Here is a 17,204-nt window from a genome sequence, read left to right as displayed (position 1 = left end):
AGGCCCCTGATTCTGCCGACCTCATCAGCTCTGGAGGCTTGACTGCTCCACTGGTAGAGGACACCTCAACATGGAGGTGCCCTCGGATCTTAAAACATATATTATAAGAGTGGGAAAGGTGGTAGGCCGCTTGGATTGGAGGGAAACCCGTCCACATGCAATATTGGGGCCAGGGGAGCGTCCTTTGATGTCCACGGCCCGCTCTTTGGAACTATTTTTTTCATTCGTTTCATGGCATGTGGGCCTCGCTGGCTAGGCCAGCATTTATTGCCCATCTCTAATTACCCATGAGAAGGTGGTGGTGAGCTGCCTTCTTGAACCACTGCAGTCCATGTGGGGTAGGTACACCCACAGTGCTATTAGCAAGGGAGTTCCAGCATTTTGACCCAGTGTCAGTGAAGGAACAGTGATATATTTCCAAGTCAGATGGTGTGTGGCTTGAAGGGGAACTTGCAGGTGGTGGTGTTCCCATGCATCTGCTGCCCTTGTCCTTCTAGGTGGTAGAGGTCGTGGGTTTGGAAGGTGCTGTCTAAGGAGCCTTGGTGCACTGCTGTAGTACATCTTGTAGATGGTACACACTGCTGCCACAATGCGTCAGTGGTGGAGGGAGTGAATGTTTGTGGATGGGGTGCCAATCAAGCAGCTTGCTTTGTCCTGGATGGTGTCAAGCTTCTTGAGTGTTGTTGGAGCTACATCCATCCAGGCAAGTGGAGAGTATTCCATCACACTCATGACTTGTGCCTTGTAGATGGCGGACAGGCTTTGGGGAGTCAGGAGGTCAGATACTTGCCACAGAATTCCTAGCCCCTGACCTGCTCTTGTAGCCACGGTATTTATATGGCTACTCCAGTTCAGTTTCTGGTCAATGGTAAACCCCAGGATGTTGATAGTGGGGGATTCAGCGATCATAATGCCATTGAATGTCAAGGGGAGATGGTTAGATTCTCTCTTGTTGGAGATGGTCATTGCCTGGCACTTGTGTGGCGCGAATGTTACTTGCCACATCAGCCTAAGCCTGGATATTGTCCAGGTCTTGCTGCATTTCTACACGGACTACTTCAGTATCTGAGGAGTCGTGAATGGTGCTGAACATTGTGCAATCATCAGCAAACATCCCCACTTCTGACCTTATGATTGAAGGAAGCTCATTGATGAAGCAGCTAAAGATAGTTGGACCTGGGGCACTACCCTGAGGAACTCCTGCAGTGATGTCCTGGAGCTGAGATGATTGACCTCCAACAACCACAACCATCTTCCTTTGCTCCACCTTTCCTTTGACTCCAACCAGCGGAGAGTTTCCCCCCTGATTCCCATTGATTTCAGTTTTGCTCGGGCTCCTTGATGCCATACTCGGTCAAATGCTGCCTTGATGTCAAGGGCAGTCACTACCACAAACAGGCCAGCTGCCTCCCCATGTGGCAGGGGACCCTACACTGCCAGCACAATGCCAGTGGGTCCTCCAAATGGCCCCTAATTGTGCCCTTAAGTATACTAATTAACTGCCCACCTCTGTTCAGTGGGCAGCTGATCCATCTTCCTGCTCACCACTGGGTAAATTCCCTGACAGCGGGCATGCTTTGGGGAATTGTCCCAACGCTTCTCCTGGCTATTTTTCCTGCCCCCTCTGTCTCTCAGCCCACAGTATTTTAATGATTCTTTTTGGCAGAACAGAGAAGATTAATAGCAGGTCTGATAGAGAGGTTCTAAATAATGAGTGGTTTTGAAAAGATTGTTGTATCAGTAATTCGAGGGTATGCATTTTAAGATCATCACCAAAAGAACTGAAGGGAGAGGTTAGGAGATTTCAGTTTTGCATTGAGGGGTTTTAAGACATACCAGACACAGTGGTGGAAGCAGAATCCATTCCAGTTTTTAAAAGGAAAGTGGATAAATATTTGAAAGAACAACATTAAGTATAAAGAACAATTAGGGAAATGAGCCTAAGTGGATAGCTCTTTCAAGAGCTGACACAGGTGCAATGGCCAAATATTCCCTTCTGTGCTGTAAGATTCTACGATTCCAAATGATGGTTGGCAATGCCAAAATTTCTTGTGTCAGTAATCATATAATGGTTGAGTTCAATGTCAGAAAACAATCAGCTTAGAGCACTGACAGCTATCATGACATTATTCAGTGTAATGCTAGCCAAATGTATACACAAACTTCCGCAGTATCCGCTGCTTCCCTTTCTGAAAATTATCAGCCTGAAATATGATGTTGATTGCTGAGCACAGACTGCAGAACTCTAATATTATGGTTACTCAACAAATCACATTCAAATTCAGTGATACAGGATTCGGCTATTGTTTACATATTTTTTCTAAACAACAATGAGATGAAAAAATATCTTGCTTCAGCTGGAAATATTTTTGAAAGTAAATGGACTAATGTGGATGAGAAGTGGTATATCACTGGATAATATGGGTAGTGTTGGAGATTAGTATTTAACTGACACTTTGGTATGGGGCTATGAGCTGGAACCTGATGCAGAGGATTGGATACTTCTGGAACATTTGACCTGAATTTTATGGCGGGCATCGAGACCCCGACATCGGTGTGAAAAGCGGGTCCTAAGCCTGCACTCGCTGACAGTGGGACCAGCTAGGCAATTTTACAATAGGTGGTCTCCTGTGGGCCCACAGTCCAATTAAGCCTGAAGCATCAGTAGCGCCAACAGGAGAGGTGGTCACCGCTGAGACAGGCAGGGGACCTCAAGCTTCCAGCAGTTAAGTTTGAAAAAGAAATTAAAAATTCATGTGCCTGAGGTGTCGGAGGAGGAATTCCTTCAGAAAGATCGTTGGGGCCATGGGGGCTGCTTTCACTGCCCATGGCCCTTTCAGTGGGCCTTGGAGCCTCTGGCTCCAATAGGCCCCCTAGGCTGCCACAGGGAGGCCGCCTCCATTCAGCTGGCAGCCTCCCCATGTGTCAGGGGCCCATTCTACCATTTACAAAATGCCAGCAGCCCCATAAAATGGCCCTTAATTAGGCCTTTAATTATGCTCATCGGCTTCCCGCTTCCTCGGAGTGGGCAGCCAATCTGCATCACTGTCCCCCCCTGGTAAAATGCCCCTACGGTGAGACTGCGACCGGGAACCGTGCCAATGTGGCTCCCCCTGATTTTACTGGCTGCCATCTGCCCTCCCCTTGCCACCCTACCTCCCAGTCCAGCAGCCAGCCATTCTGGCCATTCTATCAGTTGACATCGTTTCCTCTGGAAGGACACAATAACCAACATTGATTTAAAGGGCAAGAGAGGCCTGAATGTAGTAATAGGGTGTGTTGCTGCAAGAAGATTAGAATGGTTAAGGACATGTTATCCCTAAGAAGCATTTCCTGACACCTACCTGATTGATATCTTGGTTTGTTGCAAGCAGGCTGAGATATTTTTGAACCCTACTTTAAGGCTGAGATTTTCTTGAAAGTGGGTAAATCCCAATGTCAGGACCATATGCGGGTCCCAAGCCCACACGGGCGGGCAATGTGTTCTCAGAGGCAATCATCCTGGAGGCAGCCTTTTAATTGACCATCACCAGGCCTGCCGTCCAAATAATGACGGCAGGCTGGCTCTCCACACTGCCAGCCCAATCAAAGTCTCGCAGTTTTGCAGCCTCCCAGCGCCACCAAGAGATGTAGCCACTGCTGAAATTGCAAGGTTCCATTTTGAGGCGCCCTTGCAGGGGAGTCAAAATTTTATTTTCCGCTGGGCCAGGCATGCAGGCAGGCTGCAGCAATTGGAGAGGTAACCCCTCCAGGGGGGGAGTCGTGGTTGCAGGGCCGGCCTTTGCCATCTGGACCCTCTCCTTGGGCCATGGAGACTCTGGCTCGAGAAGCAGCAGGGAAGCCATCTCCTTGCAATTGGTGGCCTCCCCATGTAGCAGGGGTGGTGTGGTGGAGGGGGGCTGCACCACCGGCAAAATGCCAGTGGCCCTACAAAATTAATTATTTAAATTAGGTGCCCACCTCCATTCGCTGGGCAGCCGCTACTCTTCTATCCTGATGCAGCTCCCTAGCATTTACTGCCCCCCCCCCCCCACTCCCCCACCTTCTAGACTGCCACCCGGGCCCTGACAAAATCCTGCTCCATGTACCTCCAAAGGATTTTAAGGAGCACATCTGAAGCTGACTTTTTCTCAGCCAGCAGTTATTCTTAAGCCAACAGTGTAATATAGGCTTGATTCTGTGGTAGTGGACCACCATATAAGCCGGTAGGGATCATGTTTCAAAGGTTCAGTATTGGTGCTGAAGCATACGAAAATGCGGACATATGAATCTGGGGCAGGGGTAGGCCATTCGGCCCGTTGAGCCTGCTCCACCATTCAACAAGAACATGACTGATCTGATTGTAACCTCAACTTCATATTCCCGCCTACCCCAATAATCTTTCACCCACTTGCTTATCAAGAATCGATCTACCTCTGCCTTAAAAATATTTAAAGACTCTGCTTCCACCGCCTTTTGAGAAAGAGAGTTCAAAAGACTCATGATCCTCTAAGAGAAAGAATTTCTCCTCATCTCTGTCTTAAATCGACGACCTCTTATTTTCAAACAGTGACTCCCTAGTTCTAGATTCTCCCACAAGGGGAAACATCCTTTACACATCTACTCTGTCAAGACCCCTCAGGATCTTACGGGCTGAATTTTATGGCAGGAGCTTCCAAGACAGCGCAGCGCACACACGCGATGTGCGCTGCAGAGCCGCCACGATATTTTGCTTGGCGGCTCATTAGCAAGGAGGGGGCGGAACAGCCACCCCCGATGATGTAAAGGGGGCGGGCGCCCTGTCCCCAACAACAGCGTCCTGCGCCACCGTTCAGGCGCTGGGGCCATTTTTAAAGGGCTTCAAGCCCTTACCGCTAATTTTAATCTTTAAAGTGGCATGGAGGGAACAGTAACATTTATAAATTTAATAAAACATCTAAGCCCCTCTCCCACCCCCACCCCCCCATGACCAAACACTTCATTTATTGTCTTGTCGACACCAAAAAAATTCTCTTCCCATCCTGAACTTTCCCTCCCGAACTTTGTTATCTTTGCCCTTCAACCCCTTCCCACCATCCCCTCAGCCAATAGTAGGAGTTTTCCCCACTTACCCCCCCACCCACCCCCCGCCACATGCCCTGAAAATTTCACTCCTCCTCCCTCCCAACCAGTGTTATGTCTTGGATCTCCGAACACAACAGGACTTCTGGCAACCGGCTGGAATATCAACATGGGACAGACGTCATGTCAAGGTAAGTACTTATTCATTAATTATCATTTATTTGCATACATTAATTATGTTTTTATAGCTGAGCAGTGGGGGGGCCGCCACGAGGCCTCGCCGCCACCAGTAAAGTTGGGTGGGGCCTTTCCGGCGTCGAGGTGCATAGTGGGTCTCTCCCAAAAGTATTTTCCGGACCCTCCTGCCACGACCCCCGATGTCTGGGAGGGCTGGCAAAATTCAGCCCTATAAGTTTCAATCAAGTCATACGAACATATGAACATACGACTAGGCCACTTGGCCCCTCAAGCCATCTCCCCCATTCCATAAGACCATGCCTGATCACCTCTTACTCTTCTAAACTCCAGCAGATACAAACCTAGCCTGTCCAACCTTTCCTCATTAGACAACCCGCCCATTCCAGGTGTTAGTCTAGTCAACCTTCTCTGAACTGCTTCCACTGCATTTATATCCTTCATTAAATAAGGAAACCAATACTGCACACAGTACCCCAGGCGTAGTCTCACCAATGCCCTATATAACTGAAGCATAACCTTCCTACTTTTGTATTCAATTCCCCTCACAACAAACGATAATATTCTATTATCTTTCCTAATTACTTCTGTACCTGCATATTAACCTTTAGCGATTCATGCACTAAGACACCCAGATCCCTCTATATCTCAGAGCTCTGCAATCTCACCATTTAGATAATATGCTTCTTTTTTCATTCTTCCTCCAAAATGGACAATTTCACATTTTCCCACATTATACTTCAGAGCTTTGCCCACTCACTTGACCCATCTATATCCCTTTGTAGCCTCCTTATGTCCTCTTCACAACTTACTTTCCTACCTATCTCTGTTCATTGATATTCCCGGAGAATATAATAAAGTTTGTAATTACTGTAACTATATTGTTTGTACCAAGTACTGTTCATTTATCAGTTTAAAGCTCAATAAGCCTGTTTAATAGTCAGTAACCTAAGCCACAGTCTGATAGGCCGGAATTATACGGTGGATGGACGGGAGCCGGACTCCGACGTGAAAGTCAGTGGTGAACCTGCTTCTGCCTAGCCCAGGGAACCGTCCCGCATTTTACGGGTCTCTGGGGTTTAATTGTCACAAGGCGGGGCTTCCACCCACTTGAGGGAGGAGGTCCCGCCTCAGTGAGCTGCCAGCCAATCAGCGGGCTGGCAGCTCTAGTCCCAGCAGCGCCACTGGGAGCGGTGGCCTCTGCTGGGACTGCAGCCCAGCTGACACCATGGATAGAAGAGGGAAGGTATGTAGGGGCATGCCTCACCAGGGGGATCGGTCCTTCCTGGTGAGGCTGGAATGGTCGTTTGGAGGGAGGGGGATGTCTTGGGTCCCAGGGGTGTTGGGAGGAGGGGGTGGCCCCCAATCGGGCACCCTGTGCCCAACTTCCATGCCCCCCAACCGGGGCACGGAAAGGCCAGCAGCTGTCGCTGGGTGGCCTTTCATGACCCCAGCACACCCGCTTGCCACGGGTAAAATACCCGTGGAGGCGGGCGAGGGCCCTTAATTAAGGACCTTGATTGGCCTCGGGCGGCCATTTCCCACCCCCCACCTGACCTCCATAAACTTGTCCGGAGGCGGAAGCGGGGCGGGTAGGCCTCCTGGAGCCTGCCATTCAATTTTACACCACCCCCATGCCACCATCCGACCGCTGGGGCGGCGTAGAATTCTGGCCATAGTGTTTAATTCTCAAGAGCAATTAGCGAATAAAAAAAACTGCCACCCACTGAAATTAAGGCATGTGACCTGATATGCTGATGCCACTTGGTAACCCTCCACAAGAGGTAAGTCTGTTGGAGTGAAGCAGCTAAGTTTACCATCCCATTTTAAGAAGCGCATGGCACATTGAGAAGCACATTGAGAAGTACGTTTCTTTCTCTTAATATTTCCCATTGCCCAAGTTGATAAAGAAATAACAGCAATAGAAAGTTATGGAATGAAAATATGATGTCCAACCATTCAAATCTGCAGTCCATTTGTATATCAACAGACTGTGCCACCAGACAGCTTTCATTCTGGACTGAATGTAAAGGGTACCCAATGTTCCAAGGAAACAAAGATTCCTGTTCAAGCAGTGCCAGATTTCAGGAATTCACTTATCTGTGCTAAGGACATCTTTGCTCCTAATTTATTGATCTTTCCCACTCATTAAAGAATAATAGTAACTCACTATTCCATCAGTGAGCTGCTCTCCAGATTCATGCTACTTATTGTTCTCTCCGCTGCATTTTATTTGTTGTTACTATTGGCCATATCAATCAAATTCAAGTTTAACTCTTCTGTAAACTGCAGTAGTTCTTTTGCATTCAAATTAATTAATTCAATAACACTATAAATTAAGAATTATTTTCCACCTTATATTATTTGGCTTTGGAACTTTATAGAAAATGACTTTTAAAAAGCTATGAAGCCTTTTCCTACTCAGAGACTTCCCCACAAAAATACGAGATGAAAGCCGACAGTTTGTTTACCTCCCTGGAAGATCTTATGAAGGACTATATAATTTGTGAGCTGACAAAACACTCAAGTACTTGAGAGGATGATGGAGATGGGGTGGTCGTTTGCAAGGACAGTGGGGTTTAGGATGGGCTTTATGGGGGTGATGACTGTAGTTTTGAAAGGTAGGGGACACTACCTGAGGAATGGAAACCATTTATAATGTTAGTTGGGACCAGGAAGGGAAATTGGATGATCAGCAGTTTAATGGGAATGGAGGCAAGGGAGCAGGAGGTGAGTAATACAGACAAGATGAGCTGCAAGAGGTGTTGAGGAGAGACAGAGAAACTAGAGAAAGATGCAAAATCAGGGCTTAGGCAGGGGACTGCCTGGAGGAAGCTTTGGCTTGGTGGGCAAAGGGAATTTAGGGAAACAACAGAGGCAGCTGAATGGATGGTCTCTGTCTTAGTGATAAAGTAATCCATGAGTTGCTCATACTTGTTGGAAGGAAGAGTGGAATTGGACAGGATAGAGTGGTTTAAGAAGACTGCTGGTGGTGGAGAAAAGATGTTCTCCAGGATGATCCTAGAGTAGTGAATGATTTTAGCAGAAGAAAATGAGGCCCAATTGTAGCTGATGTGGTGCAGTGAGGTCTAAAAAATGGCAAAACCAGTTCTGCACAGATACATTCTGGTCTACACCCTTTGAAGGAGCAAAGAATTGGACCATACTGGGGCAATTACTAGGATGGGAGACAGAGAACAGGTTTCACTGGGGACAAGGGCATCAAAGGTAAAGGAAAGGGAGAGGGTGAACAGATCAACAGCTGCAGAAGTATCTTGGCAAGTAAAGGCCAAATGCTAGGCATGTGGCAACCTGAAAGTGCAATTGTAAGTGACTTGTTTCCCAGAGACAAATGAAGAACTAAGTAGAATTGGAGGAGGATAGAGGGCTGTGGGTGATACAGGAAGTGATTGGAGATTACCTTGACCATGATCGAGACCATGGGAATACAGAAGCCACGTGAGATGAATAAAACAGCTGGATGCCATGATTGGGGAACAGCATGTTTTTACCCAAATCAATGAGTTTTCAGAGTTAATATTAACAAATGGGGATTGGATTTTGAGTCATCTATTCAATGGAATAGAAAATAGAACTCAACTTTCAAATAGTTGCCAGAATAGAAGAAGTTAAAGAAACTAGTAATATAAAACATTTGGAAAGAGATGCTGTACATCTTCATAGCAGAAGGTATAAATAAATAAATCACTAAACACTGTTCTTGATGGGAAAAGACTGTGCAACTAGGATTGCAGAAATGATTCATTCCATCCAACTAAGAGAATCAGTTGAAAGAAAAATGTGGTGCTTGTTCTGTAGTGTAAGAAAACAAGTTATTCTTTTAACTTTCCCGTGGGAAAGTCAGACTTCATGACAAAGTCCTCAGCTAAGAGTTGAGAACTCATTACATTTATTTTCATTTATATTCATGTCACCAGTTTCCTCATTCATTTGAGGAAGCAGTTGAACAGCTAAATTTTTTCAGAACTATAGTAAAAGTTTTGCATCAGATCAGTAATATAAAGTTTAGTGTGTTAAATTCATGCTTTAGCCTAAAAGCTATTGGGACATAAGAAAGAACACCAATTACAATACAGGGCAGTAAACCTGGGGGTGCAGCACAGTACACATTTCCAAATGGTCTCTACTCCATTCCATATTGCCGTTTATCATTGTAAGCTTCTGTATGCTAATGAGCACAATTTATTAGCTTAATAAGGGGCAATATTGCTGGCATAATTGCTTGATTATCTGGCAGTTCTTCTGCATTTTTGCTGCCCATATATCCTGGCTGTTGCAGCTGAACCGGTATCACTGAATTGTGGAACTGATCAGCAAAGTACTGGTTTTGTTTGGGTTCCCAGATATTTTCGTTTTCTATACACAATACATTGGGGATTCAGTACTCCTTTAATACTCTGCTTGCCTGAGGTAAACTAGCAGGAAAGGGCTAAAGGAGATGCAAGGTGGGACCAAAAGGGTTATATGTTGAAATTGAGATGGCATGTGCCTTGGAAGGGAACATGGAGGTGATGATATTCCAATGCACCTGCTACCCTTGTCCTAGGTTGTGAAGGTTACATTTTTTGAAGTTCTGCTGAAGAACCCTCAGAGTCTTTAATTTAATTTTTGAGATACAGCACTGAAACAGGCCCTTCGGCCCACCAAGTCTGTACCGACCATCGACCATTTATACTATTCCTACATTAATCCCATATTCTGACCACATCCCCACCTTCCCTCAATTCCCCTACCACCTACCTATACTAGGGGCAATTTACAATGGCCAATTTACCTATCAACCTGCAAGTCTTTGGCTGTGGGAGGAAACCAGAGCACCTGGCGAAAACCCACACAATCACAGGGAGAACTTGAAAACTCCACATAGGCAGTACCCAAAATCTAGGCCCGGGTCGCTGGAGCTGTGAATTTGCGGTGCTAACCACTGCGCCACTGTGCCACCCATCTACTATTCTACTATCCTGTAGAGACACACACTGCAGCAGTCATAGTATGCTGCCACTGAAGTGGGCGGACTATTAAGCTGGTGGGTGGGATGCTGATCAAGCAGTCTGCTTTGCCCTATAACAGCTTCTAGAGGAAGATCCCCAGATAACTTCTGCAATTAGAAGGAGCCAGTGGTCATCCAGATCTTCCATCCCTCAGTACTTATATTTATAGTTTCCTTCGAGGCCGGCCAGCAATGGGGTTCTACTCTGTGTCAAACTGAGATTACTAATAAAGAATCATGCAGGCCTTAGAACCATAGAAAAATTACAGCAGAGGAGGGCATTCAGCCTATCATGTCTGTGTCAGCCTAAAACTAGCCGCCCAATCTAATTCTACCTTCCAGCACCTGGTCCATAGCCTGGCAGGTTACAGCACTTCAGGTGCATGTTCAGGTACCTTTTAAAAGAATTGAGGGTTTCTGCCTCGACCACCATTCCTGGCAGTGAATTCCAGACACTCACCACCCTCTGGGTGAAAACGTTTTTCCTCATGTCCCCTCTAATCCTTCTACCAATCTGCTAGGGGAAACAGATTCTTTGTGTCTAAACTATCTAGACCCCTCATAATTTTGTACATCTCAATTAAGTTGCCCCTCAGCCTCCTCTGCTCTAAATAAGATAACCCTAGCCTATCTAATCTTTCCTCATTGCTGCAACTTTCAAGCCCTGGCAACATTTTTGTAAATCTCCTCTGCGCTCTCGCCAGAGTAACTATATCCTTCCTGTAATGTGGCGATAATGGCCAATGCACAGTTCCCCAGTTGCTCCTTCAAATAATTTATTTTGCACTTATTTCCATGATAGCCTTATTTGAATGTAAGGTGGAAGAAGACTAACTATGGAGGAAAGTGAGTACAATCCAGAAAGTGTGCCAGCACAAGAGAGAGTGACAATGAGGAAGTAGCTGCTGAAACAATAGTGCAGTCCGGAAGGCAGTGTACCAGGCACTAATACACAATACATTTAGCTAAGTGCCTGAGATGCCTCTTCAGTGAACCTTCCTGACCATATATACGAAAGAAACTACCCCAAAACTTCTTCTAGAACACAGCCCTCAGTAATTCCTCTGCTATAATATCCCTCTATTCTGATGCTGAATTATTGCACAGAAGCACAAAAACTTTCTCAACTAAATGTAAAAATCATGTGCATCAGATTTATTGAATGCATTGAGTGATATCTGAATGATGCCAGTGTGCTTTTTCATAGAATATGGACATCGCTGGCTAGGCCAGCATTTATTGCTCATCCTGAATTTCCCTCGAAAAGATGGTGGTGACCTGCCTTCATGAACCACTGCAGTCCCTGGGGTGTAGGTACACCCACAGTGCTGTTAGGGAGGGTGTTCCAGGATTTTGACCCAGTGACAGTGAAGGAGCTGCGATATAGTTCCAAGTCAAGATGGTGTGTGGCTTGGAGGGGAACTTGCAGATGGTGGTGTTCAATGCGCTGCTGCCCTTGTCCTTCTATATGACAGAGGTTGGGGGTTTGGAAGGTGCTGTTGAAGGAGGCTTGCTGTAGTGCATCTTGTAGATGGTACACACTGCTGCCACTGCGCACCAGGGGCGGAGGGAATGAATGTTTAAGGTTCCCTCCACCATAAGGTCAAAATTTGGGATGTTCACTGATGATTGCACAATGTTCAGCACCATTTGCAATTTCTCAGATACTGAAGCAGTCCGTGTCCAGATGCAGCAAGTCCTGGATAACGTTCTGGCTTGGGTTGATAAGTGGCAAGTAACATTCGTGCCACATAAGTGCCAGACAATGACCATCTCAAACAAGAGAGATTCCAACCATCTCCCCTTGATGTTCAATGGAATTACCATTGCTGAATTTCCCCATTACCAACATCCTGGGGGTCACCATTGACCAGAAACTGAACTGGACAAGCCACATAAATACTGAGGCTACCAGAGCAGGTCAGAGGCTGGGAATTCTGTGGCGAGTAACTCACCTCCTTTGTCCCCAATGCCTGTCCATCATGTACAAGGCACAAGTCGGGAGTGTGAAAGAATACTCTCCACTTGCCTTGGCCTCCAACAATTGCAACCATCATCTTTCGTGTTAGGTATGACTCCAGCCAAGTGGAGAATTTTCCCCTTGATACCCATTGACTTCAGTTTTGCTAGGGGTCCTTGATGCCATACTCAGTCAAATGCTGCCTTGATGTCAAGGGCTTTCACTCTCACCTAATCTCTGGAATTGAGCTCTTTTGTCCATGTTTGAATCAAGGCTATACTGATGTCTGGAGTCGAGTGGCCTTGGTGGAACCTAAACTGAGCATCAGTGAGCAGGTCACTGCTTAGTAAATTCACTTGATAGCACCATCGCCTAGACCTTCCATCATTTTGCTTACGATTGAGAGTAGACTGATGAACGGTAATTGGCCAGTTTGGATTTGTCCTGCTTTTTATGGAGAGGACATACTTGGACAATATTTCACTTTGTCGGGTAGATGCCAGTGTTGTAGGTGTACTGGAGCAGCTTGGCTAAAGGACATGGATAGTTCTGGAGCATAAGTCTTCAGCACTGCAGTCGGGGTGTTTTCGCACCTCATAGCCTTTGCTGTGTCCAGTGCACTCAGCTGTTTCTTGATATCACATGGAGTGAATTGAATTGGCTGAGGTTTGAAGTCTGGGATATGTGATGGTGGTGACCTCAGGAGGAGGTCGAGATGGATCATCCACTTGGCACTTATGGCTGAAAATGGTTGCAAATGCTTCAGCCTTGTCTTTTGCACTGGCGCTTCCCTTCATGCTGTGATGTCCAGCACTTAATCTACAATCTCTTCTAGGTGATTCCCTAATGAAAGGAGTATGAGCAATGAGAGGCTGCAGAGTTTCACTGACAGCTTTCTGGAACTCTAGACCTTCTAGGGTTATGCACTGGGCAGGACGAAGGCTTCTTATCAACCATATCTGACTTTGTGATAGCTAATTGATGGTGTTCAATTGATGCCACCTCCTTTCATTCATGGTACACCAGGAGGGAGTGCAGCAAAGGTTCACCAGACTGATTCCTGGGATGGCAGGACTGACGTATGAAGAGAGATTGGGTCGATTAGGCTGGTATTCACTAGAGTTTAAAAGAATGAGAGGGGATCTCATAGAAACCTACAAAATTCTAACAGGAATGGACAGACTAGATACAGGAAGGATGTTCCCCGTGGCGGGGCAGTCCAGAACCAGGGGTCACAGTCTAAGGATAAGGGGTAAGTCATCTAGGAATGAGATGAGGAGGAACTTCTTCACCCAGAGAGTGGTGAACCTGTGGAATTCTATACCACAGAAAGCAGTTGAGGCCAAATCATTAAATATATTCAAGAAAGAGTTAGACATAGTTCTTAGGGCTAAAGGAATCAAGGGATACGGGGAGAAAGCGAGAACAGGGTACTGAGTTTGGGCGATGAGCCATGATCGTATTGAATGGTGGGGCAGGCTAGAAGGGCTAAATGGCCTACTCCTGCTCCTATTTTCTATGTTTCTATGTGATTGTGGGAGCAAAGGATGACCATATTAATTGTGTGCCTTTTCTCTCTGGTTCCCCACGGGCCTCACAAAGGTTGGATCAGTAGTCCTGATATCTGTCACTTTATAGTACCTACTTTTACAGCAATCTTGCTCATTAATGTTCGACACGTGCTGCTATAGAACAAGCTCAGCTGCTTAACTGGCTCCAAATGATTGAGGATTAAAGCTCCGCCTTTTTTATTGGTTAGTCTGCTCTATGGGAAAATATATCCCACATCTTAGCCCAAGGACTGAAAGCAACAAAATTGTGTGCAAGACAATAAGCTCTGTTACTCTAAAAACCTTAAAAATAAAAAGATAAAGATAAAAGATAAAGATAGAGAAAAAGAACTTGCATTTATAATGCTTGAATAGAGCAATTTCTAAGCTTTTGTAATTTAGATGTTATTGTATTCTCATTTGTCTGTACCCATGCATCATACTCGATACTAGAGAAATCACAAAGAATCTAATTATGTGCTTCAGCAGATGGCAATCTAAGTGGCAGTTGAGTGATTATATAATGCTTATCTGACTTCCCAAATTAGATTTAATATCACTCCCTGATGTTTCCGTCATTGATAATGGAAATCAATGTGGATGAAAACTGTCCGTGTGATACATTCCAAAAAGCAGGTTGAAAAACATGATCCAAGTATTAGAAGTTTATAAGTAAGTAGCAGTAAAACACCTAAAATTTCTATGCCTCCTACATCATTGACAATAACTTTTACAGGGCATGTATGTCTTATACTACAAAATACAATGGAAATTCAGGACTGAAGGTGGAGAGTAGATCTGTTACCTTCTAAAGGATCAGAATTTGGAGTAAAATCTAGCTCTGCCATGATTCCATCCCCTTTAATTGGCACAAGACATTTTGGTCAGGTGGGAACAAGAGATTATTCAGTCCACCCTCCTATGTCGAAGAAGTGTATCTGGGGGAGGTCCGTACAAAAACATCAGAGAGGGGGAAAGGCCAACTGGTTCATTGAGACTGGGCTACCCCAGGTAGCCAAGTGCTGGAAAATGGGATTAGAATTAGATTGGAGAGGGTGCAGAGGAGATTCACCAGGATATTAAAAGCAAAATACTGCGGATGCTGGAAATCTGAAACAAAAACAAGAAATGCTGGAATCACTCAGCAGGTCTGGCAGCATCTGTGGAAAGAGAAGCAGAGTTAACGTTTCGGGTCAGTGACCCTTCTTCGGAACAAAAACCCGAAGAAGGGTCACTGACCCGAAACGTTAACTCTGCTTCTCTTTCCACAAATGCTGCCAGACGTGCTGAGTGATTCCAGCATTTCTTGTTTTTGTTTCACCAGGATATTGCCTGGGCTGGAGCATTTCAGCCCTGGAGAAAGATTGAAAAGGCTAGGGTTGATTTCCTTAGAACAGAGAAGGCTGGGGGGGGACATGATTGAGGTATACAAAATTATGAGGGGCATTGATAGGTAAGATAGGAAGAAACTTTTTCTTCCTTGGCGGAGGGGTCAATAACCAGGGGGCATAGATTAAAGGTAAGGGGCAGGAGGTTTAGAGGAGATTTGAGGAAATTTTTTTTCACCCAGAGGGTGGTTGGAATCTGGAACACAATGCCTGAAGAGGTGGTAGAGGCAGGAACCCTCACAACATTTAAGAAGTATTTAGATGAGTACTTGAAACGCCATAGCATACAAGCTACAGGCCAAGTGCTGGAAAATGGAATTAGGATAGTTAGGTGCTTGATGGCCGGCATGGACACGATGGACTGAAGGGGCGGTTTCTGTGCTGTTTTACTCTATGACTCTAAAATAGATAGGTGCTTGCTGGCCGGCACAGACACAATGGGCCGAAGGGCTGTTTCTGTGCTGTATAACTCTATGACTCTGTCTTGGGCCTTAATCGTTGCTCTGATTTTCCAGTGTTGGCAGGTTCGCCTTGCACACCCTTACGATCCAGCACACTTGCAAAATGCAGCAGGAATCCTGGGATTTTGGCCCTTTTAATTTCTCATCAAAGATGTTTTCTACTTCACATCAATAGTATTACATTGGAAGTTGATGCGCTGTTTAATTTTAAAGGAAATAAATGCATACTGGTTGGTTCAATGAAAAGCCAACATTTCCTCTGATATCAGTTTATTATAGAAATTTTAAGGCTGTTTGAAAATCAGATTGCATGCTTGAAGAAACTCCTTCCTGTGGGAGTGGCAGCCTAATTATAATGGATCCCTGTTATTATCACTTTTTTAGCATCTGAGTCACGGATGTGTTTTATGTGACAGAGTGCCAAGTGATAATCTAGCCTTACTAAATTGTACCTGTTGTATTCTGCATTTGGGTATGTGACTCGTTGTAATCGTACATAGCTTACTGAATGATAGTTTCACTTCAAATGAAGAAAAGATTGATTTTGCATTTATAGAGTGCCTTTCATGTTCTTCGGATCACGAAAAGCATTTCACAGCTAATAACATTTGAAATGTAGTCACTGTTCCTTTGTGGGCAAAATAGCCTCTTTACCTAAAGTTACTCTTCTAAACTCCAGCGGATACAATCCTAGCCTGTCCAACCTTTCCTCATAAGACAACCCGCCCATTCCAATTATTAGTCTCGTAAACCTCTGAACTGCTTCCAAAGCTTGGTTGAGGGAAGGGCAGGATTGGCAGCTAAATGTTCCAGGCTTTAGAAGCTTCAGGCGGGATAGAGGGGGATGTAAAATGGGTGGGGGAGTTGCATTACTGGTTAAGGAGAATATCACAGCTGTACTACGGGAGGACACCTCAGAGGGGTCATGCAGCGAGGCAATATGGGTGGAGCTCAGGAATAGGAAGGGTGCAGTCACGATGTTGGGGGTTTACTACAGGCCTCCCAACAGCCAGCGGGAGGTAGAGGAGCAGATATGTAGACAGATTTTGGAAAGATGTAAAGGTAACAGGGTTGTGGTGGTGGGTGATTTTAACTTCCCCTATATTGACTGGGACTCACTTAGTGCTAGGGGCTTGGAAGGGCAGACTTTGTGAGGAGCATCCAGTAGGGCTTCTTGAAACAGTATGTAGATAGTCCAACTAGGGATGGGGCCATTCTGGACCTGGTATTGGGGAATGAGCCCGGCCAGGTGGTCGAAGTTTCAGTAGGGGAGCATTTCGGGAGCAGTGACCGTAATTCCATAAGTTTTAAGGTACTTGTGGATAAGGATAAGAGTAGTCGTCAGGTGAAGGTGCCAGATTGGGGGCGGCTGTTTGAGGGTAAATCAACATCTGACATGTGGGAGTCTTTCAAACTTCAGCTGATTCGAATCCAGGACCAGCATGTTCCTGTGAGGAAGAAAGACAAGTTTGGCAAGTTTCGGGAAGCTTGGATAACACGGGATATTGTGAGCCTAGTCAAAAAGAAAAAGAAAGTATTTGTAAGGGCTGGAAGGCTAGGAACAGACGAAGCACTTGAGGAATATAAAGACAGTAGGAA

The 17,204-nt window shown here is 45.6% G+C and overlaps 1 protein-coding gene across 1 annotated transcript in view; it reads right to left on the bottom strand.

The window, feature by feature from the left end:
* The window catches only part of rhobtb3 (Rho related BTB domain containing 3), a 145,607-nt gene that overhangs the window by 67,195 nt on the left and 61,208 nt on the right, over window positions 1-17,204 (bottom strand). The gene's annotated exons all lie outside the window — the stretch shown is intronic.

Source organism: Heterodontus francisci, chromosome 4 (assembly GCF_036365525.1).
Source record: "Heterodontus francisci isolate sHetFra1 chromosome 4, sHetFra1.hap1, whole genome shotgun sequence".
Lineage (NCBI taxonomy): Eukaryota > Metazoa > Chordata > Chondrichthyes > Heterodontiformes > Heterodontidae > Heterodontus > Heterodontus francisci.
Note: the sequence above shows the minus strand (reverse complement) of the source record. Positions and strands in the feature narration are given on the sequence as shown.